We start from the raw sequence: 27,490 nt of genomic DNA, 5'->3' as shown, positions 1-27,490 counted from the left end.
AAAGTTACTCAACTGTAGATTCTTTTTGCTGACCTCATATTCTGAGCTATTCTGAGCAGCAGGATAGTTTGGACTACAACAGATCTTCAAAATTGAGTGTAGAATTAGCATTTAAGTTAAAATACACATTAATAAAAACAAAAAAAAAGATCTTAAAATTCTGAACTCCAGGAGAGTTAGAACGACTTAAAAGATCATATAAAGTTACATTGTTTATTGTATGTGAAGTATGATATTCTGTAAGTACGTATGGATCTAAACTCCATTTAAACAAGTTTCAATCAACCCTCAAATTTATGCATTCATTTGACATTGAACTGCATCTAACTGAGTGTCCGTCGGTAGCACGCAACCTACAACCGATTTATTCCGTCATCACTCTCCGTAATTTCGCAATGCCTCACTACAATGTTGTTAAACTCGTTAACCTGTCTTCAACCTTCTCGAATTGAAACAAATCGCTACCAAGGGAGCGAAAAAAGTCTCCTCCCGCGCACACGTGAAACCCCTTTAAACTTTAACTCGCCGCACGCCTCAAACTTGAGTGTTGAGTTGAGTGTCTGGCGCGAGAATTTCGTCAAAACATGGCTCTGTCTGCGCTGCGCACGATCGTATCAGTAGAGGAGGTGTCCTATTATTTATGGCTTATGACATCACCATTTTTGCCGGGTTTTGCGAAACAGTCAGTGTATGGCTGGAGCAAATTGATGGTGCAAAACTAGCTCAATCAATAATAATCCGGGTATTCGCGCTAGAATTTGGTGAGAAGCCAGTGGCGGCACGTATTTCTACCTCTCCAGGTCGAGGTTTCAGTATGAATCGACTTAACGATGTTTGATTTGTAAACATGGGCACGGGAGTAGGGGGGAGGGTGGGGCTAATTGCATATCCCATCATTGACATCGATGAAATTTGAACTCAATCAAGAAATTTTGGTGGTAAGTAATTTTGGTTCAAATTATCGCCAAGACGATTAAGTTGTAACTAGATCAATAAGGATTTCCTTTAGAAATTCTGCTAAAATATTTAGAAACTTTGGATAGATTTCTTGCAGAAGTTTTTTGCAAAGTTCATGGAGTCGTGTTACGTTAGATAGATCTTAATGGAGCGAAATTGCCAAAAGAGTTACTTATATTTTTTATATATATGTATTAACCCTCTAATACCCAAATTTTTGATTTTGATCTAAATATCATATTTCGTCATCTAATATCGATTTGAACATGTTTTGGAAGATGATTCTTTTTAATTCTCGATTTTGTGAATTTTAGTTTTTGATTTTTCAAATTTTTATTTTTGAACATCCCCACACTTTTATATTTTTCCTGGAAGCCTATTTGGGATACGGACTTTTTGTCACGAAAACATTTTGAGATTTCAGGATTATTGTTAAAAAATATTTATTTTAATTTATTTTTTTTATTGTAAAATCATTTTAGAGTATATTTGATTCACTGAAACTATTTTACTATAATAGAATGATCTGAAAAAAAAATAAAATATTTTATTTGTAGCGATTCAATACAAAATAATCATTTTTTTTCTGAAAGGTGAATAAAACACCAATTTTTCAATGATTTTTAAAAATGCAAATACGCTTTGAAAGACGCCAAAAACCATTTTTAGATATGTAGTACTAAATATCAGTTAAAAATATTAAAAAAAAAATGATTATCCACGAAACAAAAATTACAAATATGCTCAAACTATACCCCGTTTAAAGGTGGGGTTGGGTTATTAGAGGGTTAATGAGATTTTTAGCCTTAGGATACTTGTGGCTGCGTGGTCGTGCGGCTAAGGTCACCAAGCCTTTAGTCGCATCGTGCTGAGGAGCGCGGGTTCGATTCCCGCCGCAGCTGTCAGGAAAAGTTTTCGGCTGTGCCACTGGGCGTTGCATGCTAGTCCGTTGTCTAGTGTCGTGCTTCCTTCAAAGAGCAAATAGTTCACTGGAAGCACGTGTCCGTGTCTTTTTTTTTTACTTCATCTCGGGACCCACGCTTCACTTCCCTTCCAAAAGAAAAACTCACATTTTTTGTGAATTTGTCGGGAGTGGGATTCGATCCCAGGCCCTCGGCGTGGTAGCCACGTATTCTATCCACCAAACCAGTTCCGCTCCACAGTTCCTTATCGTTTTTATTTTGAAATTAAGCTTTGCTTCTTTCAAATTTGTCAGGTTTTTGATAAATCTGGAGAAACTTAAAGAAAGATTCTAGAAAAAATATATTATGAAATCTGTTTTGTAGAGAAATTTATGAATTAGTGCATACAGAAACCATCACAGAAACCCTAATAATATTCTTTGTGTAATTGCCGAAGTGTTTTCTGTCTAATTCCTTAGAACAGCGTTCCTCAAAAATTCCGGTTATATTTATAGAAAAACCTCCTTTACCAAGGAAGTGTCACCCGTCTGGTGAAACTGTTTGAAATATTATGTACCTAGAAATTTACTAATTTGGACAGATTTCCAAAACACGTGATACTTCAGAATGATTTTCAATTAAGCAAATAAATAAAATCTTTTTTTCATAGTTCTCCGCAAGTTGCCCAGCGTCACTATGGTTGATGGTGCAATTTCCTGCACTAAAATTAAGTTTCCTTCCTTCAAAATGCATTCAAAATAGTCTAATTAGTTGTTTATACTCGTTTCAATCTTCAAAACATCTCATAGCATACTTGTTTTAAAACTTAATTCAAAATGTCCCTTATCATTCATTTTTTTCGGAAATTAGATACAGTTGAAAATTCCATGACCATTGCAAGTGGGTTGTGAAACATGCCATAGAGAAGTTTGAGAAAATTTTCAGCAGATGTCCTGGGAAAATGGCTAACACGTTTATGGATAATTCTGACAAAGTTTAGGAATGCACCAACAAACATTCAAAAAAGAAAAAAATAACTGCAGAGAAATACAATAAAATAAAATGCCAAGAAAATTTTCCCAAAGAATAACAAGTTTAACTACCGACGATTTCCTTAAGAATTAAGACGTAATTGCTTTAGTAATTTCTGATAGACTGCTTGTGTATAAACCGTTATTAATTGTTTGTTTAATTGGTTTGTGGGCTTCGTGGCCGAGCGGTTAGCGGCGTCAGTCGTTTAGGTGTCTCGTAAGCCTCGGAGTGTGGGTTCGATTCCCGCTCCAGTCGGGGAAAACTTTTCGTCAAACGGAAAATTCTCCACTGGGCCACTGGGTGTTATATGTGTTGTCCGTTGTCGAATGTTTGTACTGTTCAGTCTGTAGAGGCCGTAAGGTCGAAGACGGTGTAATTGTCTTTTTAATTTTTGGGAAATTGACCACAACTAATGTATGTAATAGTTCCTGAAAGTAATTCCAAAGATTCTCTGGGAGAGAGCGAAAGCCAACAAATTCTACGGAATTCTGCAAACAATGTTTGGTAAAACAAATGGATGGTAAATAAAACTTCTTAAAAATGTAGCTCAGTCCATGGGCAACTTCTTTGAATATAGTATTTTCCATAATAACTTATAGAATTGTTTGTGGAGATTTTTTTTTTAAATACTAACAGATGAAATTTTGGAAAAATCTTCAAGAATGTCGACAGCAACGAAGTTTTTCTTGAAACAATTCTTGATTACGATTTTACACATTACTGCATTACCTTGAATAGTGTATTGGTTCCCTTATTAAGCATGTGGCTCCCATTTTCTCCTACGAAAAACAAACAATTGAAGCGCTGTTTTTTTTGTTTCTTATTTTTTTTTATATTTATTACCAATTCATTCTAGATTTTTTTTTATTCACAAAATCTTGAAGAATATTATTGCCGGACTAAATTTCAATGAAGTTTTCAAAAAAAAGTCCAACAAAAAACCCCTATTAATGAACAGAAGATTTTATTAGACAACATTTGCATATTTTGGTTGCGATTCTATCATTCATCAACTTATCCATTGTTATTGTTATTGTTTATTTTAACTTGAAATTTAGAAAGAGGGAAAAACCCCTTTGAGCGACTTCGGCATTTCAAAAACGAAATCTTTCTCAAAGAGGCACAAAACCTCTTTTTCTTTTCAAATAACATTATAAAAATAACTTAAAACTAAAGGCTCACACGGCAATGAACCATAACGGAGCCGCTATCTTGAAAGAGGACAGCATGCCAAATCGTAAAACGAGTCTCCGGAAATCCAGAAATCCTAATGGGGGAGGGGGAAGGGTCAAAGGATCATCAGAAACGAATCTTCAAGGCTGAACATAAAGAATACCAAAAAAAGGGGAACAGTATCAAACAAAATAGGCAATCTCATTTAAAAATTTGAACAAAAGTTTCAATATATGTTCATTTTTTAAGCCCAAAATATCCCGTATAGATACAGGAATTGAAAAACCTGCTGCAATTAGGCTATCAAATAATATCTTCCTCGGTGCAATAAACCGAGAACAATTAATTATAATGTGATCAATGTCTTCATACGATAAGCCACATTCGCATGAGTTTGAATCTACAATGTTGATACGATACAAATGACTATTACAAATATAATGATTGGATATCAATCTCGAAAAAGCACAAATGAAATTTCTACTCCCAGATACATTATTAAACCAAGGAAAATGATTCACCTTGGGACATATTGAATGACACCATCGCCCTTTATCACTAGAATCCCAATTGATTTGCCAAGCATTTAGAGAATAATTTCTCAGATTGGGAAAATATTCAGAAGGAAATATATCACGATGATAAATTTGTCCACGCATAACACCAAATTTTGCCAATAAATCCGCCTGTTCATTGCCATAAATATTACAATGAGCAGGAACCCAAACAAATTTAATAACATATCCTTCATAATGCAAATCAAACAACATTTTTTTCAACATCAACAAGATATGATGTGATTTGAAATTGAATTTGATAGTATTCAAAGCACTCAGACAACTGAAACTGTCAGAGCATATTATATAAAAATTGGGCGGACAATCTTTGATCATGTTACAAGTAAAATACAAAGCAATGAGTTCTGCTATGAAAACAGAACACGGAGATTGTAATTTATAAAAATGAGCTGAAAATAAGTTATATATTCCAAAACCAGCGGTGCCATCAATTAGAGAGCCATCTGTAAAATACATTTGTGTAGGGTTGAATCCATCAAATTTACGTTTAAATAGTAAATTTGCAAATTTCGAATGTTCAAGCTTTGGTATTTGTCGCAATTCATAGAATAGGGACAAGTCAATTAATGGTTCATAAGTATGAATGTTTAATTTAAAATCATAAAAATCATTCGAATGCACATGTAAAAGATTTTGATTTAAACAGTGAGTAAAAGAATCCAACATTCTATTTGTAGGATTAATTTGGTATAACGACTCCAAAGTACTTATGATTTGATGATTATTCGCAAAACAATTTGTCAAAAATTTACAGTTTATCTCCTGAAAACGAATTTTTAGTGGAACAATACCGGCAAGAACTTCTATAGATTGAGTATGGGTGGAATTCATTAGTTTTAAACAAATTCTCAAACAATGGTATTGAATTTTTTCAAGTTTGGAAAAATGAGTTTGCACAGCACTACCAAAAGTAAAACAACCGTATTCCACATCAACTTATCCAGTATGGTGTATACTATCCTTAGATTTAGTAATGAAAATTGTTTTGGAAATAATATTTTGGAATTAAATACAAAACCCTGAAATCCCACCGAAAATTGTTTTCGGAAATTTTTATCTTTCAAGTTCAGCCAGAAACTCCTTTAGTATTTACGCTACAAATTTATTTTAAAAAAAAGTTGTGAAATTTTATAAATTTCGTATCTGCTTTGGATAAAACAAATTTGGAGCTCCGTTCAATTTACTGTTTTTTATTTGTACTTGATTTTTTTGTAAAACCAGAAAAAAAATCAGAGAATTGTATTTTCCTAAATGACTAGACTTCGGTGTTCCTTCCTTCTTGCTTCATAGTATACTGTAAGTAATAATAAATTTATCACAAGAATCCTTCAATCATAAATTGTAAAGAAACAGAAATTTCTTCAAAATTTTTTGAATTCTAGAAGGTATTTTTTCAAAAATTTCACTTCTTTCGAGCAATAGAACAGAAAAAATATCAATAAATTGCTTGAATAAATTCAATATTTGTTCATGGAAATCGCCAAAAATCTCACAGAGGTTTTTCCAAGAAATGCTTTGGATTCTTCGTTCTTTTTCAGAAATTCTATCTTATATTTTCTAATAGTTAGTGTGTTTTTGGAGGCAAAGTGGAAGTGCCCCTTTTTTCATTCTGCCGCGCCGTCGTCGTCGTCAATTTGACAGTGCACATCGTCGTACCCGTGTGTAGTTGTAGCGGTTCAGTGTGATTTCGAAGAAGAGACCAGGTAGTGGAAGATGCTGCAACACATACGCACTGGGCACTTCGAAGGATGTGTATTGGTGAGCTCGTTCCATTTTAATGCTAAAGGATGTATAAAATTCTGCTCTGGTTTTTGTGTATTTATCTAACAAATATTGAAAAGTTCGTCACGTCATGTGTCGGCGCTAGTTCCCAATGCACATTTAGTTGATAATAAATATTTTTCTTTCATTTTTTTGCATGTACACACAAATTTGAAAGGTTCGTCATCTTCGGTATCGACATTTGTAATATTTTAGTCAAATTAAATAAATGTTTTGACTTAAATAAAGGTTGCATAAATCACATCACTTACCAAAGTGAATCCAAACCATGTGACTCTCCCCCTCCCCACTAACAAAAACTCCTTCCCGTGACAGTCGTGGAGAAGATGAGGTGATCTCGGTCTCTAGTAGCAACGTACGTCACACCAGGGATAGGGTGCGACTCAAAACTCTTTGCGTGCTGCACACTCTGCTACGAGACAGCACAACAAACTAGAAGGAGACGAGTACGCGCAATCGGTTGTGTGTTGCTCGCTTGCTTTGCCGCGCGCTGGAGCTCTCCTGTCTCTCACGCTGCACTCTCTCGGTGCTTGTCTCCGTACTTAGCACTTGGCTTGATACTACGCATGATTGCAAAAATTTCGAATCAAACGACCCATCACTTGTCAACCCTTGACAAGCTTAACAACTTTGCCGAAAACACAAACTCTTCAATTAATTTATTAATTGATTTTTTTCTGTTTGGAGACAAGCGCAGTCCCAAGCACCGTGCATTACTCCCTGCGCCGTAGAGCTAGTGCTGCGATTGTCTCTCGCACAATTACGAAAGCTCTCACTCATACGTCTCTTGTCTCTCGGCAAAACGGGAGACGAGCACTTGCGATTGTGTGAAGCACACCCTTTTTTCGCACCGCACGGTGCATGCCGCCAATCCCTGCGTCACACTAACATTCCTTCCCTTCCTCGATGACCGTAAGGACGTGGCCGTCGCCGTTATTGACTGATAAAGTTTGGAATTCTCGAACTGTGCACATTGAGAGCGGTAGCTACTCCCAAGCTTCGTTTGTTGATTCCTTGTGCAATTTCGATTGTTCTGGTCAATCACGGAGTAGCAACTACGAATTGTACGGCCATCTAGGCTCATGCTATGCTCATGCAATTCTATCTCACATTTTTCAATAGATTCTCTTGACCATTATGCTAAAATTTTACTGAAGAACAATGTCTTCCAGGACTTGGTTGAATGAATGAATGAAGTGAACATGAATATTCAATGATCATTCCTCAAAACGTTCATGAGTATACATGCCTCACGAGGAATAAATTTTACGGCCTCCCGTGAATATTGATTCCTCACTGAACGCAATAGCGAGTAATCCAAATGAAAGAGTTTACAGAAATAAGTTTAAGATTGTTTGTCACAACAATGCTACTGAGCTGTGCCTATTCACCGGAAACGGCGACGTAGAATGTTCTGGTATGGGTTTGTTTATCGCCGCGAAGCAACACATGCGTTCTCATTCTTACATGTGGTTTGAATACATCTGTCTCGGAGAGAGAGAAAAACTGACATTATTCGCTTCAGCCAACCACGATGAGTGATGAATATTCACCGCTCGGGTTGGTCGTGAATATACTTCAACATGAGACATGGATATGAGTGTTGTTTCTTCACCTCTTTCGTTCTGTGGCAAGCGATGTGCGATGGTGTGCTAACCGGGGGATCGAACGAAAAATGTGCTTCACAGCAGCGCGAAAAATAATAATTCGTTCGTTTTTGAATGAATCTTCTAAGCTCTGGCCTTCATCAGTTGTGTAACATGTATACCCTGTAAAATTGTCTTTTTAAAATCATTGAGAAAGGTTCAATAAGTAACCGAAACCGTCGAGTTAAAATGCAAAAACCGTTTTACAAACGTTTGAAGACTGCCAAGGCCGAAAACACCCCATTTGCCTGTTCAAACACCAACAGTCGTAACACATATCAAATATTTATCTTCATTCTGGTAAAACACTACTCAGTGTTTTGCTAAACCATTTGAAGAAATGTGATCAAGAAGTCTTACATAAATTTGGTCACTCTATTCTGCTAGATACTTGAAAAGTTCGCCAGAAGTTTTTCATTATTCTGCGTCATAAAATGTTTAGTTTTTTTTTACTGGAAATTTCTCCATCTGGATTAATGGGCAAAGTTGCTCATCTGATACGAGCCATTCTCCGTATTTATTGCTCATTTTGAACTGAAATATCCACATCTTTTAGTCCAAATGTACAAAGAGAAAGAATGTTTAATATTTTTTATAAAAAAAAACAAATTTCAACTATAACTCAAATTTGCTCGTGATTATGGATGAAAAATGTTGGATTGAAGTTCATGGCTTTTGTTTTACTTCGTAAACAAGTGTAACTTGTCGACAGAGTTTCCTTAAAAAATGACGGATATTTTGCTTATTGCAACACATTCCCGAGTTTTTGTTAGTTTTGAGAAATTTTTACTAGAATTAGTTATAACAATCTTGATTTTTTGTGATAAAAATTTTGGTAAAATTCGTGAACAATTGAATAGTAGGCACACCGCATTTTTCAAGCTGAAATTTTATATTTTTAACGTTAAGCTTATTGACATTTCTGGCCTGAACATTCAATAGGCCTATCAGCAAAAGAGACACTCTCTGTGTCTTTCCTCTTTTTCATTGAAATCCCACTTGCTCTTTCGTATTTTGATTCGCTTCTTGCTTAGGACGATAGCCAAAACTGTTTTGTTTACTGTAGTTGCCGAACACTATATTATGACGTCATAATGATCTAAAGAGAAAGTGAAAAAGGAAAAGTGTTGAAATGCTTGGCCTTCGTAACGTTTCCACTGGAACAAAGTCTGTTTCTCAGCTTAGTGTTTGATGAGTAAATTTAGTTATTTGAGAGCTTCCTTTGCCTATGCATGTGTATGTATATCGCGTGGCAGGCTCGAAGATATTCCATGCCCAATGATATATATCATACTATAGTAAGGTAATTTCCTTTACGAAAAGTTCATGAACCGATAGGGAATCGAACCCATCACCCTCAGCATTCTATTGCTGAATACCCGTGCACTTACCGCATCTGCTATTTATTATTAGCTTTATTTACGAGGCTTTCAGTCCTAGGCTGGACCGCATCGGCTGTATGCTTGGCCATATTTGTAACATTCATTTCTAATGTATAATTACTTTAACGAACATACAAAAAATCCACAGCTCAAAAGGGATTTGAACTTACGATTCTGGTATACTTGACAAGCGCTTTAACAACTAAGCTATCGAGCCAATTAATGACACGGCATCTTAATTTTTTTCTGTTCGGATGTGCCACTGCGACCAGATTTTGATCTTTTGTGGAAATACCCGTATCCTTAGTATTTAGTGCATGTAGTACTACTCCATTGTCATTGACAGGCAATGAACGCGATTTCTCTACAGTTCATGTTTTGTTACCTCAGAGGTTCAAGAAATCTAATGTGTGGTACAAAATAGTCGATTTTACTGTGTTACGTACATTGTGTACCAGGCCTAATAGGTTAGTAGTTTCTCTAAAAGTTTTTCAATAGATTAATTCTTCCACTAGAAATCGCCTCAGCAGCTTTATCACAACTTGTTCCAGGACTTTCGACAATAAAGCCTGTATCCGCAATAATCGGGACACAGAAGTAGGGCTGTAGCTCTGTAATGAATTGATAAAATTGGCCAAATAATTGACTGAGAACTCTTTGGTGTATGTTTATTATTTGTGCAAAATTTTATAAAAATCGATGCATTACTTTTAACTGTGGATGAAAAACAAACAGACGTGGTTTTAGGCATTTTGTACAATCATGACCAATTTTCATTCGCATGATAGATGGTTCTTTTACGCTACAGTTCAAAGTTCTGTGATGATAATTATGAAATTTTGTTAGCAGTTATGATACTTATCGAGACACTTTCCTGCGAAATTTCATCAACTTTGATCAACTGGTTTGAAAGCTACTGGTGTTGGTAGGGGTGACTGTCAGTGAAAATTTTTCGTGTTTTTCATGTGCGATGTTTGCCTATTTATAACTTTTGAGTTTCTCTGCCTATTTTTTTGAAATTTTAACAGAAGGTAGTTGATTATGTGTATATTATGCCTGCAAAATTTGTTGATTATTGGTATAGAACTTTCAATAGTACAATCGAAACATTAAAGGGTACTGACTAATTGCTGTCTGAGGAGCTAAAATGACCTTCAGTCCCAAAACATGTTTCGACTATAAAGTTGTTGATAGTACATCGATTTTTTTTTTGAAATTTTGCATATGCAACAAATGTAGATTGAGAGGTTTATGTTCAAAATTTCAGCCATTTGCCCATTTGGAGTGCGAAAGAGGAAAAGCGGGAATTCGGTCGCATGATGCCAATCGGAGACATCAGCTGCCCAGCCTGCTTCGTTTTAGTGCCGTGCGTCGTCGTTCGAGTTAGTGCGAAAGGAGAAAAGCGGGAATTCAGAGCGCGAGAGGAGAAAAGCGGGAATTCGGTCGCATAATGCCAGTCGGAGACATCAGCGGCCGAGCCTGCTTCGTTATAGTGCCGTGCGTCGTCGTTCGAGTTAGTGCGAAAGGGGAAAAGCGGGAATTCGGAGGGTGAGAGTAGAAAAGCGGGAATTTGGAGTGCGAAAGAGGAAAAGCGGGAATTCGGTCGCATGATGCCAATCGGAGACATCAGCTGCCCAGCCTGCTTCGTTTTAGAGCCGTGCGTCGTCGTTCGAGTTAGTGCAAACAGGATTACCCGGTGAGTTCGTTCCTTATAGTTACCTTTTATATTTGAACATGACATACATGGGGGTTTCGGAGGGGTAGCCTAAGGAAGCTAAATGAACTGGTTTCCGGGCAAATGTTCGTGGGGTGGCCAGACTTTGTCACGAGATAACAACCATCATGTTGTTTTCCGAAGGTCTCCAGTGAATTTAGCTTACCCTGCTACAACAAACCATCAGGTAGATCATTCCGTTCTGGTATGACTCTGCAGCCATAGGTAATCCTTGCGCTGATGGTGGGTACATAATCATCATCATCATCATCAAAATTTCAGCCATTTGCCCAATTTAAAAGTTACAGCGCTGACAAGCAAAACTAGGGGCTGTACAAAATTCAATGGCGCGCATTCTACTCTTTCGTTGCTACAACAAAAAGTTCTGAACCGATTCACATGAAATTTTGTAGGTGAAATGAACACATTTTAAGATGTTATTGGGCCAAATTTCAGCAATTTTAATGTATCTATTGCAGAGGTATAGCTGTTTTTATGTGTCCCGATTATTGCGGATACAGGCTTTAAATGCCCCACGAAATTCTTCGAATACCGTATTGACTAAAATTCTCGTCAGTTTACTTACCAAGCACTGATTCTATTAGCGATTTTCACACCGACTTCCCCCTACTCGGTAGCAGTGCTAATCGCTCTCGCACTCGTCGCTCCCCAAACTATGTTTACGTTCCATACAAAACAGGTTTGTTTTGGGCAGAAGCACGACATCGATATGAAATGATGGTATTTACGAAGAAGGAAGATGATCTCACCTGGCCGTCGCCGGTGCCGAGTTGAGCTGTTTCATTCAAGAATCGCAAAAAGTGTCAATCAAAGAAGCCGGCTAGCGAGTTACCCCCTACACTGCTACTACGAAGGGGTAGGACACTCCAAAAGAGAGCGCGGTTACTCTGAGAATGAGAGTTCGCGTTGTTTTTTTAATGAGCTCTCTGAGTGATTGGCACCCCGCGGGGTGTTTTCGTCGTTCTAGTGGACCGGGCTATCGCTAGTCCGAGACTCTTGGGTTTAGTATTAAAGTTTAACTCGGACAGAATACGTGCGCGCGCGCTCGCTCTCTCATAAAAACGGAAAACGGATAGAAATAGCATTGAACGATTAATGTACATATTTTTTGTCCGGAGGGGACGATCATCCTAGAGTGCACCCCCGGCTCTGAAGGTTATTTCGCGGATCGTAAAAAAAATCGCGTCGCGCCGCGGCGGTGTCGGAAAAAATACGCACAATTTTTGAGGAATTTGAACGTGAACGCGAAGATTGAAGTCGTCGCTCGTGGGACGAAACGGAGACCGGTCACAGATCGATACTCTTGCTACTGCGGCGCGTAGCAAAAAGGATTATCCACGGATAGTGTTCGACTGCATTTAGCTGTAGCATATCACGTGTCTCGATACCATCGTTGTTGTTGTTGTTGTTTTTGGACTTTTCTATCACAATAGAAGTTTAACGTTAGTACATACCACTGGCACTGTTCGTCCACTTGGGATGGGCAACTATATCTACATCTATGCAACTCATTCAGGAAACGAGAAAATCGGAATCGGAACGTACTTGAACCGGAACGATGGAAATCGATAAACCTCCTATGGGGGTTGAAAAATTATGGAAACAGCTGGAGGAAGTGCAACAACGGGGAAAAGAGAAAAAAATTGGAATCTATTTGCATCGGGATGGAGCTGAATTTTGGCCAAATTACTGCCAATCATCGACAAAGTACCGGGCGTTTCCTTGCCAATAGTGGCGAGGCCTCAGCACGGGTTTTCTGGGGGAAGTGTTCCACTGACACAGTTGTGAGCTCGACGAATCTGGGGATGTGGCAGTTGGGAGATGATTAATATACATAGTTGTCTCGGTGGAGGTTCATGGTGAATTATATATTCGACAGAGTTGACCGGTGTGCGGATGCAGAATGCAACTCATGAGCGTAGAAGTAAACAAAGTTTTTGCTCAGTGGGAAACTTACGTTTGCAAGTGCCAAAGTTTAGCAGTGTCTGAATTGATTTTTACTGTAAAGAGTGAAGAATTGTGCTAAATAGGTGTCAAAATTTTGAGATTTTTTTTGTTTCTTGTTTTCGCTAAACATCCATCAATTCAGGGCAGTTGTGTTTTTCATTTCTAGCGAAATTGCTGGAGACATTTTTGTCAATACTTCTAAAGGTATTTCTGATGGAATTGTAAAGAAATTCCGAAACCCAATTCGTCCATTGATTCCTTCAGATATTCCTTAAGGGATATTCGCAGGAATTCCTTCTAGGATTCCTTCAGGAACGTCTCCAAAAGCCTTTCAGTGATTCTTCCCAGGATTCAGGGGCTCCCGGGAATCTTTCCAGGATTCGATCTATGATTCCTTCAAGGATTCCGCTTGCGATTCTTTCAGGCATTATAGCCAGAATTTAATCAGCGGTTTTATTCGAGGATGTATTATTCGAATCTCCCTGGGTTTACTTTGGGAATTTCTCCTTACATTCTTTAAAGAATTTCATCTGGGATTGCTGCTAGGATTCTTCCAGAGATTTCTCCAGAATTCTATTAAAGATTCTAGCGTGATTCATTCAGGGATTTCTTCATTTCTTCACCCCTTTCGGTATCTCTGTACGAATTTTTCCCGGGATACCTTCAAAAATTTTACCCGTAATTTCTTCAGGGATTTCTCCCGGAGTTCCATTAATGAATTCTTTCATGAATTGCCCCCGGAATTCCTTTGGGACCGCCTCCCGAAATTCTTTCAAACATTTCTTGAAGAATGCTTCCACGATTCTTTATGGCATTACACGATGCTTTTAGGAGTTCATTTAGGATTCCTACAAGGTTTATATGCCGGGATTCTTCTGTGAATTCCTCCTGAAACTCCTTTATTCAGGGGTACTTTGGTAAAACTATACTTTCAAGTCCTCCAGGGGTTCTTTTATGAATTCCTTTAGAAATTCCTCCAAGATTTTTCAGGGATTCCTTTTAGGACTGCTGCAGAGATTTCTTTAAGAGTCTGTCTGTGATCCTTTCAGAGGTTTGTCGGGAATCATTCAAGTATTCGTTGTATGATGCACTCAAGGATTTCGTCTGGGGTTCCTTCAGAGACTCCTTTCAAAATTTAATCAGAATTTACATTTAAGAGGACTTCCGGGATTCCCCCAAGGATTCTTCAATCGAATCTTCCTGGAATTCCTTTAGGAGTTTCTCCTGAGATATTTTCAAGGATTTCGCCTGGGATTTCTCCCAGGGTTCTTCCAAAGATTTATCTAAGATCATTTCAAAGATTCTGTTGCGATTCCTTCCGTAATTCATTAAAGGGATTCCATTCGGGATGGTTTCATTCATCCCGGGATCCTTTTATACAGATTTTCTTGGGATTCCTTCAAAAAAATTTCCCGGGATTTCTTCAGGAATTCCTTCTGGGATTCCTTCTGGGATTCTATCATTAACTTCTGCAGGATTATTTTAGGAATACCCCCTGAAATTATTTCAGTTATTTCTTGAGAAATGTTTGCAGGATTCTTTCTGGAAGTAAATTATTTTTTCATAGGTTTATTCAGGGATTCCTCCCTGATTTTTTTCAAAGATTTCTCTTAGGATTCTACCATGGATCCCTCCAGAAACTCCTTGATTGATTCCTTCCGGGATTTCTCCAGAGATAGGCTTCCAAGAATTTCTTCAGGGATTCCTCCAAGATTTTTTCCATGGATTCCTCTTTAGATTCCTTCAGGGACTTCTCCCGGGATTTCTTCACAATTTTCTCCAGGAATTTCTTCCGGGATTGTTCGCCATACAAAATAAAATGATTTTACTCCTGTTGCCAACTGTGAACGCGCTGCTCTCCAGTATTTTAGTTTAATCAATTCTTCAAGAGCATTTTCTTTTTGCAAAAATCTTTCTCAAGGTTCATTTAAAATAGTCTTAGAAGCTTTTTGTTCTTTCCCAGAAGTAAAAAGAGCTTTGCTAGAAATTGTGCCGTAATTTATTTGTGAATGTCGAAAGAAATTTTTCATGCAACAATCCTGTTACGGTCGCCATGTTCCCAATGTTAACACATTGAATGTATAACATGTCTAGAGAGACATCTTGCGAATCAACAGTTCAAATTTGCTGATGATCTTTTGGATGTTCTCCTGATTTATTTTGAATCTTCTTAGTGATTTTAAATTCTATTCGCAGAAGCAAAAGAAGATCCGCCATAAATTCTGTCATAACTCAATTAGGCATTCCTGAAGAAATTCTTCATGCTCCTGTGACGGTTGCCATGTAGTGTCAATGTTTTGCCGTTTTTAACTCTGGAAGTTTCTCGGAGTACGCGAGGCACTATATTGGTTGATGATTGGAACTCAATCAATCCATAAGGTATAAGTTGACTAAAGGAGATTCAAAAGGAAAATCTTATGTTTCCATATATCCCAGTCAACACACGATCGCATATGATGTTGAATAGGATGCAAAAGTGGAGGCGATATACGTACACTTTACAAGCGGTTAAATGGGAGCATGTACGTATATGGCCTCCACTTTAGCATCCTATTCAACATCATATAAGACTTTGTGTTAGCTGGGATGTTGTACATTCATTTTTTGTAATCGTCGTTCGTTTGATCGCAGATCTCTAAACCTAGGCTCTAGACCTAGACCAGTGAATGAATCAATTGAATGTTTTCGTCTGCCTTGAAAAACTACTGGATGATTTCAGGCACAAATCTTTAACTAATTTATATCAGGTTTCCTTGCTACAGATCGGTGAAGTACTAGATTTGTAGTAATGAGTTGAATTTTAGTATAGGGAATTTTAGTATGATTCCTTTCCTAACTTGATGCTGTTTGAGCAAAACTTTGTGAAACAGTGTTGTTGTTTTCTCCATTTCTCTCAACATAAACAACATAGTTATCCAAAGTTTTGCTCAAACAGCATCAAATTGGGCAAGGAATCATAATACCCATGCTTTTTGCACCATTTTTTTTTTGCAGAAACGGAGGATTGACCTTCTCACCATACAAAAATTCAGCTCATTACTACAAAAATTCTGCAAGTACTACACCGAATGTGCCCCATTATTTACATTTTTACCAAAGATTTTATCTCTCCTAAAATGTTAGGTTTTTTGCACCACAATGGCGTAGTTCGTGTTCATGTTGACCCCAACATCTTACTAGGGTCAAGTATTTTCTCAGACGGAATAGCAGCTCTTGAATAAATTCTTCCGTAACTCAACTTGGCATGACGGCATAAATTCCGCTCTTTTTTTCAACCATCTTGACAAATTCTTACAATCATTATTCAGAACTTCTTAATGCAACGGTCCTGTCACGGTCGCCATGTAGCATAACATGGCGACCGTGATAGTGTCGCTGCATGAAGAAATGTTCCAGCATAAGTGTTTTTTTTTTTAAGAAGAGACTTTCTACACAAGTTTAACCTTCAACTTTTCCCACGGATCTTTAAACTATGACTATGTACTTTGATGTTACTATTTCGATCATGACATATGCGTTTGTAATGTCGACTGTTGAAATTAGTTAGAATTGGGAAAGTGAAGTTTTAGTAAAAATAATTAAATGTTATCACCTGTATGATTTGGATAAAGCAAAAAAAAATGTTTACATGTTATCCCTATTAAAATTCAAACCACTTTCCAAAGTTTATATGCAGATGCTCATTTTTTTTTCATGAATACCTCAAAAATTTCATGAGATATCCGTCATTCTCTACGAGAATCAGCATAATAATAATTCAGTTGAAGTATCTGATATTTTTCCATGATTTCCTTTAGAAATTTCTCCGAAAAATAAGTGAGTTACTATTTATATCTACAGTTTTTTTTCAGAAATATTTTCAAGGTGTCCTTCCTGAAAATCATCCAAGCTAAATTTCATACCATTGGAAATTTCTTCCACTTTTCTCTGGAATTTCTAAGAAATATTCTGCTAGTATTTTTCTTATATAATGATTTGGCAGTACATCAAACAAGTGTCCCTTGAGCTTCTACAAGATCACATTCAAGAAATGCTGTCTGATAGCAGTATTCTTCGCTGCTGACAATTGTCACAGTAAATGTTTTAGCATAATAGATTTTTTTCAAAAGTTTACAAAGAAATTTCTTTGGTATTTCTAGTATAAACTCACGCGTTTGCTAATAAGACTTGTGAAGCTGAAAACATCTATAATAAAGACATGATCATAGTTCAACAATGTAATCGTCATGGATTAACAGAATGTTCTTGCTGCGTTTTTTCATCAACACTCAACACTCAAATGCAAAAATAAATGCCCCTAAAAAAACGCCAACTGCCAGAAAATGACGTATTATTTCACATGATCAACCGTGAATCCGTTTCCAAGAGCATACCAATTCTACAAACACCAAACAAAAAAAACGACGTCTTGTCTTGCAACAAAAAAAAAAAGAATAAGACATACATCTAAAGCAAAATTCGGACCGAACGTGCGAAGCTGTTTTGGCATATTAATTTCCCAAATTTGAATACGAAAACAAGCCAAGCCGCGCAAGAATGGCTCACTTGGCTGGCTGGCTGCGCGAAGCATGGCGTCAATTTCCCATTAAGATGCTCCCCGTCGTACCCCTGAGACTCTTCTTCTAATCGGTCCGCGCCCGGTGTCTGTCTGTCACCCTCCCAAATAGGTTTGACCGAGCGCCAATTTGAGAAGAGGATGACATCAAGCTCAAATTGGCCCCACCGCAAGTACCTCTACCATTTATGAAGAAATTGCAACAAACAGTAAAGTCCTCCGTTTCAGTGAGGATTGTTTGATGCGGTGTGAAGGTCACTCGCCACTTTCTAGACAACGTGTTTTTTACGCGCTGGTCGCGTTAAAAATAGCCTGAAATTCACTTTCGACAGCCAGCGTCAGCGTCGTCGACAGCGACAACATGCCGGTTGCTCTCTATGTGTGCAATCTTCACCCGAAATGTGTTTTCGGTGGAGAGGCTTTGTTTGACGCGACGAAGACGCCAGTCTTTAATTGCCAGACCGAATTTGTTATCACAAAACACGCGGTCTGATTAAACCAATAAAATTGTGTTTGTGGAGTGGCTTTGCAATATCGGCGGACTGGAAGTGTCCCGGGTTTGAGTGATCCATCCCTTGTTGGGTTTGTTTTTGTTTACCGTCAGGTATTTATTGAGTTGATAAGATATAGGCACACGCGTGATGACATTTCACCGTCAACATTGGAAAACGGGGGTGTTGAAGGCAGGGGAGAATGATTTAAAAGGGATTTATTAAGCTCTCCTGGCTAATCTTTGGGTCAAGATGTATTTTCAAGGCCAATTAGCTTTAAGGAGGTTCTGAAAGCCGTCTTAAGACCAAAATTATGTTATTTTAGTTTTACAATGGTTCTATGAACATCCTCGGGTATCTTTCACTTGAACGGTTGCTTAAAAGTAAGAAAGCTTCTATTGCCAGCCACGTTTACTTTCTAGAAAAGGATAATGGTGATCAGATAAGCATTTGTTTAATGAAGTTAAATTATTGGGAACAGCAGCTCTAAAAACGTGAAGATGGGTAATTCTCGCTGAGACCGGCCCACTATTTACACCTTGTCTTCAAAAATGTTTAAGGTGCCGATTTTCTGAAAGCCCTCACCTAAAAAGTAAGAAAAATGCATTTGATTACTCAAATTGATGGACCCCTCGTTAGTTAGAGCCACAACAATTTTTGCAGACCCCTCGATTTTGGTCAAATGGTGACTCACTTAAACCGTTATAACTCGAAAGTCTCTCCAACAACCACCTCAAAACGAATTGTTGTTGAAAAGAGGAAAGATAGAGCTACTATTTACAATAATAAAAAGTTGGGTCGGCCATATTGATTTTGGCCGCCATCTTGGATTTTTATACCAAAGCATTGCTTTCAGCATGAGGGCAACCACCGATTTTCAAAATTCTTGCATCAATTGAAAGCTGGGACATTTATGCATAACATATCAAAAAATTAGAGATGTCTTTTTCTTCTTTCAAAAGTTATCTGCCGTTTTGCAAACCATGCCACTTTTACGCACTGGGCCCGGTGCATAAATGCACCGTTATTTCGCAGTGTTTACGAACATGAATTTAAATTTTTAACCCACTAATGGAAAGCTGAAGGTTTAAGCTTTTCAAAACACTAAAAAAGTTATAAAAACAAAGCCCGCATCATTGAGAAACAGTCAAAAACGGAAACGAACCTCCGATTTGACCAAATTTTGCGACACGCGCCTTTGTGTATACATGCAGGCGTAATCTCGGATGCTGTTGCATGTCGTTGCCGGTGCGCATGGAAATGTATGGAGAAAACGTGGCTTAATTTACAAAACTGCAGATAACTTTTGAAAGAAGAAAAAGACATCTCTAATTTTTTGATATGTTATGTATAAATGTCCCAGCTTTCAATTGATGCAAAAATTTTGAAAATCGGTGGTTGCCCTCATGGCGAAAAAAATGCTTTGGTATAAAAATCCAAGATGGCGGCCAAAAACAATATGGCCGACCCAACTTTTTATTATTGTAAATAGTAGCTCTATCTTTCCTCTTTTCAACAACAATTCGTTTTGAGGTGGTTGTTGGAGAAACTTTCGAGTTATAACGGTTTAAGCGAGTCACCATTTGACCAAAATCGAGGGGTCAGCAAAAATTGTTGTGGCTTTAACTAACGGGGGGTCCATCAATATGAGTAACCAAATGCATTTTTCTTACTTTTTAGGTGAGGGCTTTCAGAAAATCGGCACCTTAAACATTTTTGAAGACAAGGTGTAAATAGTGGGCCGGTCTCAGCGAGAATTGCCCAGATTATTGTTTGCATGTTAGGTTCAACGTTGATTAGGACGGAACATGGAATTTTATTGTTACTCAATTGATCCGTAACATCCTGGAATGGATCATAATCATGAATGGAACATACTTGCTGAACCATTTATCAAGAATTGAAATTGAAAATCCAAAAACTGAAAATTTGACAACATGAGCTATTTTGCCTCGTATGTGCATTTCGGAGACCGGTACCCTACTTCAACCAGACGAAAGGACCACTCAATCCATTGGGTAGAACTATTTTTGAAATTTCAACGCTTGAAATAAGTTATGGCTAACGCTCACGCCAAAGTCACGCTAGATATCGTGCCCAAGATGTTTCCAACACGTGCACGAACCGTCGATCTCCCCCTCCTCTTCTTCACGCCGTGGCGCGCTAGCCGGCAGGCGGCATTGACATTTAGAATTGTGGTGCATACATATGGTCGCCTAGCCGCCGATGAAACAATTGAAATAAAAGAGACTCGTATTCAAGTTCACGGTTATAAAAGAAAAGCGACATTGTCTGATAACTCGCGAGGCGCGAGGCTGAACAGCTCAATTTCCGGAGGAACATTCCATGACCTGTGTGTTGTGTGCTTACGGTGATGATTGCAATTTTGAAGCGATAGCACAACCGTTTAGGACATACAACTGGATTGTGCTGATAGCGTGCTGATGTACTTATGATTCATGGCATTCAATTCATTTTGGAATTGATGATGCATTGTTGAGTTTTCTGAAAAAAGGCACTCCTGTACAGGGTCGTGCAATTTCGAAAGGAAAACATGACGTACGACGACTGTAGCAAATCGTTTCCCATGCGAACGGACTGCTGTGATGCTTCATCTCTCACCCAGCAACACACTCGTTCGTTGCTGCTACAGAAACAAGTGTGTATGAAACATGGGATGATACACTTGGATTTTCGTTTCATTTATGAGTCATTGAAGTACTTCAACATGCTAAAAACACTATTTAAACCACATTTTTAAATAGTGGTGCACGCCAATAGAATGATAATTATGTTTTATGAAAGAGGATAACAAATTCGACCACTTAAATCCAATTAACCGGCGCCCGTAACCATTGAGAGACTAGCGCGCACCAGTGAGACACTAATTCTCTGACGGGTGAAGCACAAGCAATGCGACCGGGTGGGAGACTACCGAGTGCTACGATGAGTGGAAAAGTTTTTTTTAAAGACCGAGTCATTAGAAAAATGTATGAAACACTTGAAGTGACTCATTCAAATGTTGCATGAAAGTGTATCATTGAAACGAAATTGTACGCCCCTGCTCCTGTATATGACTTTTTTATTCAATTATTCCTTTGTGTTTAATGACCTGATTCACAATATTGTTCCCCAGTAACATTTGTTACTGGCACGATATTTCCCATACAAGTCACCCTCCAAAAGTTGCATGCAAGTTTTCATACTAACATAAAATGCTTAAATATATCAAATTTTATTAGGTAAAACGAAATATTTTGCATCAGTCGTTAATTTAGGTGTTAATTGACCAATTAACCTTCAATTGCTTGAAAAAAATATTTCCATGCTAAATGGCTTGCAGTCAAAAAAGCCCAAAATCGCATATTTTGCCCTATAAATTGAGGTATAGCTCAAAATTGTGACGTGTTGGAGCAAATCTGAGCCCGGATTTGGATTCAGCGGCCCAAAATCCTTCGGAGACACATAAGTTTGCTCTTGAGACAAAAAAATGTTGTGCTGTGTTATCAACAATCACTTCGATAAAACATAACCGTCATTTTAAGAGAAAAAAAGAAGATTATTCCGGATAAGCCACTACCAAACCTCACGCTTCAGAGTGATGCTTCAGTGCCACGTTCCTCGTGTTTAGCTAAAAAAAATAACACAACATCATCTGCTATGACTAGGCTTCAAGTCAAGCTGCACAGTTCCCATAACCCGGTATGACTCAATCGGCATTTTACTACACTGTACGACATCCGTCATCCAGATTTGGGACGTGTGAGAGCACGGTTGCATAAAGTTTTACGATCACCTTCACCTCGTTCCCGACCTAAACGAAGGCCACACCAGTAAACACCGATAGTAGAACATGGGGAGTCATTTTTGGGACAAGATGACCGGTTTTGGTCGTCGAAAAAAAGACACCAACTCTTTTACCGCATGGGAAAACGACACTTTTCATGTTGGCAAACTGGGAACAAGTGTGCGACACTAGATAGGTAGAGTCAGAGAGATCATCCCCAAGCTCTGAGTTGCCGAAATTTGACACCACGTCGTCGTCACCAAACTGTGTCAAGCGTAAAATTTGAACAGTGTACTTCACCGCACTACTGCTTTGAATTTGTTCATTCTCGCATTCTCGATTCTGAGCAGTAAAGTAATTACACCCGAAACTAAACGGCACCCAACAACTGCTAATCTAATTTGCTAATCCGAATACACGGGCTGAGAACGCCGGCTGGCTGGTGTTGTGTGCATTTGTTATAGGCTTGATATGTACATTGTACAACTACAGCACAGCGGTGACTTGAAACGATTTTCTAAGCACGTTTTGTTTGGGGCAACAACGACGTTTGTCAAGTATGAAAAAGCGGTGAACGCGCTGTGATGGAGGTTGCAAACCACTGACTGGCCTATAGTGCCTCTACAAATCCCTTCCTTGTTGATGTTACTACGTTATGTCACTTGTAAGTGCCCGGTTTCGTAGCTTACAGTAATCAGAACAAACTGAGATAAGCATATGTTTCGCTACATCAATGTCACGTGCATCACCACATCAAATTGTAACGCCATGGTGGGATCGTGCGATCTTCAACGGCATGCACACGATGACGAGTCGGTCGATCGGTCAGAATTTGGACCTTCAACTTCAGGGTGGTGTGCTGATTCGTCAGCAGGAGCAGGTCGTCATCTATCGTCTGGCGCTGCATTCAACGGGTTCAATGCAAGTGAGATGATGCTGGCGCCTGAGGCGTTTATTTTTAGTCCAAACAATTGATTCGCTGCAACTCAGATGAATGCAAAGTGCAACTGCATTGCATACTAATGAGTTTTGTTTGTGGGTTTAAGAGGAGTGGGTGAAGCATGATGGTTATGAGTGACGGACGATCGTACAGAGATCGAGACGGGCCATAAAAAGCATATGCAACCGGATTAAGGTGTCATCTCTTGGCAGCTTTATTTCTTGACCTAGGTCATGAAACCATGGTGTTCGGGAGAAGTTATTTGGAAATTATGTTGTATAGAGATAATCATTGAGAATCTTTATTCTATTGATGTTACAGAATACGTTGCAATGCAAAATTGACCGTGATGGCTACATCACCAAATTTGCTGCACTTACACAAGGAAACATGCTTAGGTCTAACTGACATTCCCGATAGCAGGTGCTGGCGATTGATATCTACTTGGTCAGCCATGTTGAAGAGCGAATAGAATGACTGGTGCATTTTGCTAATCCACGACAGGCCATAAAATCCTCTCGGTTTTGCGAGCTTCTGCGAATGTTGGTTAGTGAGATTGTAGTGGCACATGTTCACTTTTGTTTGCAGATTGCCGGTTATCAGGCGCAACCCTAGTAACAATTCCATTGCTGGTTGATTTTGATTGAATTTTAACAGGAATTCATTAGGACTCACGTAGCCGATGCGGTAACCACACGGGTATTCAGCATGACCATGCCGAGGATGATGGGTTCGATTCCCAGTCGGTTCAGGAACCTTTCGTAAAGAAAATTGTCTTAACTTCCTTGGGCGTAGAGTATATTCGTGTCTGCCATACGATATGCACATGCAAAATGGTCACTGGCAGAGGAAGCTCTCTGTTAATTACGGTGGAAGTACTTATAAAATACTAGCTGAGAAGCAAGCTTTGTCCTTGAGTGGACATTACGCCAGGAAGAAAAGAAGCTGCATTTTTTAATCTATTTGTCACAATTTGTATCTGGAATTATTTTCAAAATCGTGGAAAAATGGCCATCAATACAGTGGGGACCCGATTTTGTCAGCCCCCGATTTTTTCTACCCCCGATTTTGTCAGCTTTTTGACCCGATTTTGTCAACCTTCTTTGAAGTAAAAAATAAATTTGTATTTCATTTAGAATTTCAATTTTATAATCATTATTAATGCAGTTGATGTCTTTAGGCGTCATAGAAAAATTACGAAATGTACAAAACTCGTGTAATTTTTGAAAACGGCCAAACTTGTTTTGCAAATCAACACATTGAGGCAATTTTAGCACCCAACCCTCGCCAATGTTTTAAACCAATATTGTTTTAAATTGCTAAAAGATTCCAGCTCTCTCTTTTCTTGGCGTAACGTTCCAACTGGGACACAGCCTGCTCCTCAGCTTAGTATTTTATTAGAACTTTTACAATTTTTAGCTGAGATCCTCCACAGCCAATGTTTATTTTGCATTTGTACATATATCGAGTGGTAGTCATGAACATATTTTATACACAAGGTAGTTAAGTAAATGTCGATTGTGAAATGGATTCTGAGCTAATCGGGAATAAAACTCCTCACCCTCAGCATGGTTTTGGTGATTGCACGTGCGCTTACCACATCGGCTATATGGGCTATTCTTCTGAATTTCTTCAGGAACAGAACAAACAATAAACGCTGCCTGTTGTTGTGATTACAAGTCAACCCATTTACTTCTTTCCGGCATCTTTGGGATTCCTCTAGGTTTACTTGTTTGGATTGATACAGATAGACTAACAATTGGCGCAACAACCATTTCGAATTTTTGCTTCTCCCTTCCTTCTGAGCACATGGCCCATTTTTCATGTAATCTCTGACCAGTCACAGATAGAGCAGACTCCCCTCTATCTGATAATGGGATAAGTTTTCATACATAAATTGAAATACACCTAGACGGAGTGGAAGAAGTTGAGACATGCAATGGTTGTTCCGCCCTTTTTTACATGTTTGTCTAGATTTATTATGAGATTTGTATTGTAGATTCCCTTCAAAAATTGCTGTCAGAATTGTATTCATTAGAAATTCTTAAGGAATTCGAGATGGGATTCCCCAAAAAATTCTTGCTGCGATTCCTTCAAGAACTTTTGAGTGGTTTCTTGTAACAATTTTTGCTGGTATTTCTCCAAGAATTCCGCCGGAAATTTTTAAAGGAATTCTTCCTGGATTTTTTTAACGATTCATTAAGGTGTGTCTCTTTAAGATTTTTTCAGGCATTCCTCCTGTGATTTCTCCACAAGTTTTTCTTGAGACTTGTTCAGGAACTCTTGCTAGGATTCCTCCAAAAGTTTTGCTGATACTCTTACAGCATTTTTTTTTCAAAAATTTTCTACATGAACTCCTCCTACAGCTATGTATCTAGGGGTTTCTCCAAGGATTTCTCCAAGTATTACTCCTACATTTGCTACGTGGATTTATCCAGGGATTTTCCTAGCGATTCTTTCAAGACATCCTGCTGGCATTTCTCCATTCATATCTGTTTGGATAGTCCAGGAACTTCTGCTGGAGTTCCTCCAAGAAATTTTCTGGAAATGTCTATAAGAACCTTTTCAGATATTTCCCTAAGCATTGTTCATGCATTCTTCCTATGATACCCCCAGGTTGACGAACTCCTGTTGAGATTCCTTCAGAAATTCTTCACTAGTGATGTATTGTATTCAGAGTATTCTGTAGATACTTCTGAAATAATTCCTATATGAATTACTACGTGCATTAATTCATGAATAAATCTACGGAAAGCACAAATTTTCCAAATGGAAGAGAACGTGCCCCTGGAGCCAACCTAGTGATGAATAAATCTAGCGAATTTCCTAGGTATTTTTTCAAGAATTCCTTTTAGGGTTCCTTCAGGGATCCTTCTAAGAATTTGGTAAAATGTTCCTCTATTAATGCTTTCAGTTATTACTCTTACAAGAATTCCTCTAGATTTTTCACTATGATTCCTCTATTAGATTTCCCAATTGGGCAATTGGCACTCTATGGATTTCCCGGAGTTCCCGCTTGAGATTTTTCCTGGGTTACCTCTTGGTATTTCTTTACGAAAATCCCTTGGAATTGCTTCTGAAATTCCTTTTGAAAATTATGTTGGAAATTCTTCTGCAATTCATTTCTGATATGGTTTCTCCTCCCATATAGCCGAGGCGGTAAACGCACGGGTATTCAGCATGACCATGCTGAGGGTGACGGGTTCGATTCCCGGTCGGTCCAGGATCTTTTCGTAAAGGAAATTTCCTTGACTTCCTTGGGCATAGAGTATCTTCGTGCCTGCCACACGATATACACATGCAAAATGGTCATTGGCAGAGGAAGCTCTCAGTTAATAACTGTGGAAGTGCTCATAGAACACTAAGCTGAGAAGCAGGCTTTGTCCCAGTGAGGACGTTACGCCAAGAGGAGAGGAGAGAGATGGTTTCTCCTTAAACTGCTCCTGATATTTCCCCAGTACTTTTTTGCAGGAATTCCTCCATGGAAGGCGATTTCTTGATTTTTCAGTAAATGCTAACGAAATACCTCTAGAGATTTCTACGGAGATTGCAGTAAGCATTCTTTCAGAAATTACCTAAGGGATTTATCCGGAGCTCCTGTAAAGGTTTTTTTCAGAAACTACTGACGGGATCCCTTCCGGAATGTCTTGAGGGTTACGTTCCGTATATCCTCGGGTAGTTTCTCTAAAAAAATCCCCGAACATTTCTTCAAAGGTTTCAAAGAGCCTAATCTTTGGAAATTAAAGTGGAAAGACAGCGGAAACGTAGCCATTTCAGACAGTTTGAATGTCCATACTTGTCAATCAGATGTTGGTTCATTTTCATTCGTTGACAGCTAAAGTTAGATGTTATGATTTAAACTGCGCTAACCAGTGTCAACTGTCTTCTATAGACCACAATTGCTATAAGCTAGGAGAAGGCTGTGTTCCAGTAGGGATGTTATGACAAGAAGGAAAAGAAATTAAAGATTTAATAGTTCTGCTGTAAAAAAGCACTGAATGTTAACTTTGCCAAATACCATTTTTTTCTGTGCTTTTAACACCCTTTCATTTTTTTACCACAAAAGGTTCGTTCAATTTTAGGCAATTTTAGACTCTATCCGCTATCCCTCCACAGCGTAACTATTTTTGAAAGAGAAATTTTAAAATTTTGTATGAAGCGTAACACAGTGCTGGACCCCCCCTTCTCATTGGCGTTACGTAATACTTGAACGAACCCAAAGCAGACCCTCTACACTAGGCTGCGGCTTAGTTTTCAAAAGTTGTTGAAACCTGGAATTTTTAAGCTTTTTTGGATTTAAATGACACATAAAGAGAAACCTCTGAGTTTAAGCCAAAAATATTGAGATTTAGAGGTCGCGCAATCGCTTCAAAGTCGAATTTTCGAGTAATAAAAAGGTGTTTTCACTTCAAGTGCCATAACTTTCTCAATTTTCAACCGATTTTCAATCTTTTTTTTTTATGAATTTCTCACAAATTAAATTTTGAATAAACTCGTTGAACATCATTTTTTCCAAAGCCACGCAAAATATGAGTTTTTGAAGATTTAATTCATTTTTTTTCTTCTTTTTACAAAAAAAATAA

General features: G+C 38.3%; 1 protein-coding gene across 50 annotated transcripts in view; it reads left to right on the top strand.

Moving 5' to 3' along the window:
• The window catches only part of LOC109422269 (dystonin), a 707,557-nt gene that overhangs the window by 577,572 nt on the left and 102,495 nt on the right, over positions 1–27,490 (top strand). The window contains exon 1 of one of the 50 annotated variants that reach the window (XM_062860159.1): positions 12,178–12,629. The exons of the other annotated variants lie outside the window; for them this stretch is intronic. The gene's annotated coding sequence lies outside the window, so the exon portion shown is untranslated. Of the gene's footprint in view, positions 1–12,177; positions 12,630–27,490 lie in introns of those variants that run through there. 50 annotated transcript variants of the gene reach the window in all.

The sequence above is a fragment of the Aedes albopictus genome, chromosome 3 (assembly GCF_035046485.1).
Source record: "Aedes albopictus strain Foshan chromosome 3, AalbF5, whole genome shotgun sequence".
Classification (NCBI taxonomy): Eukaryota; Metazoa; Arthropoda; class Insecta; order Diptera; family Culicidae; genus Aedes; species Aedes albopictus.
This window is presented reverse-complemented; position numbering and strand designations above follow the sequence as displayed.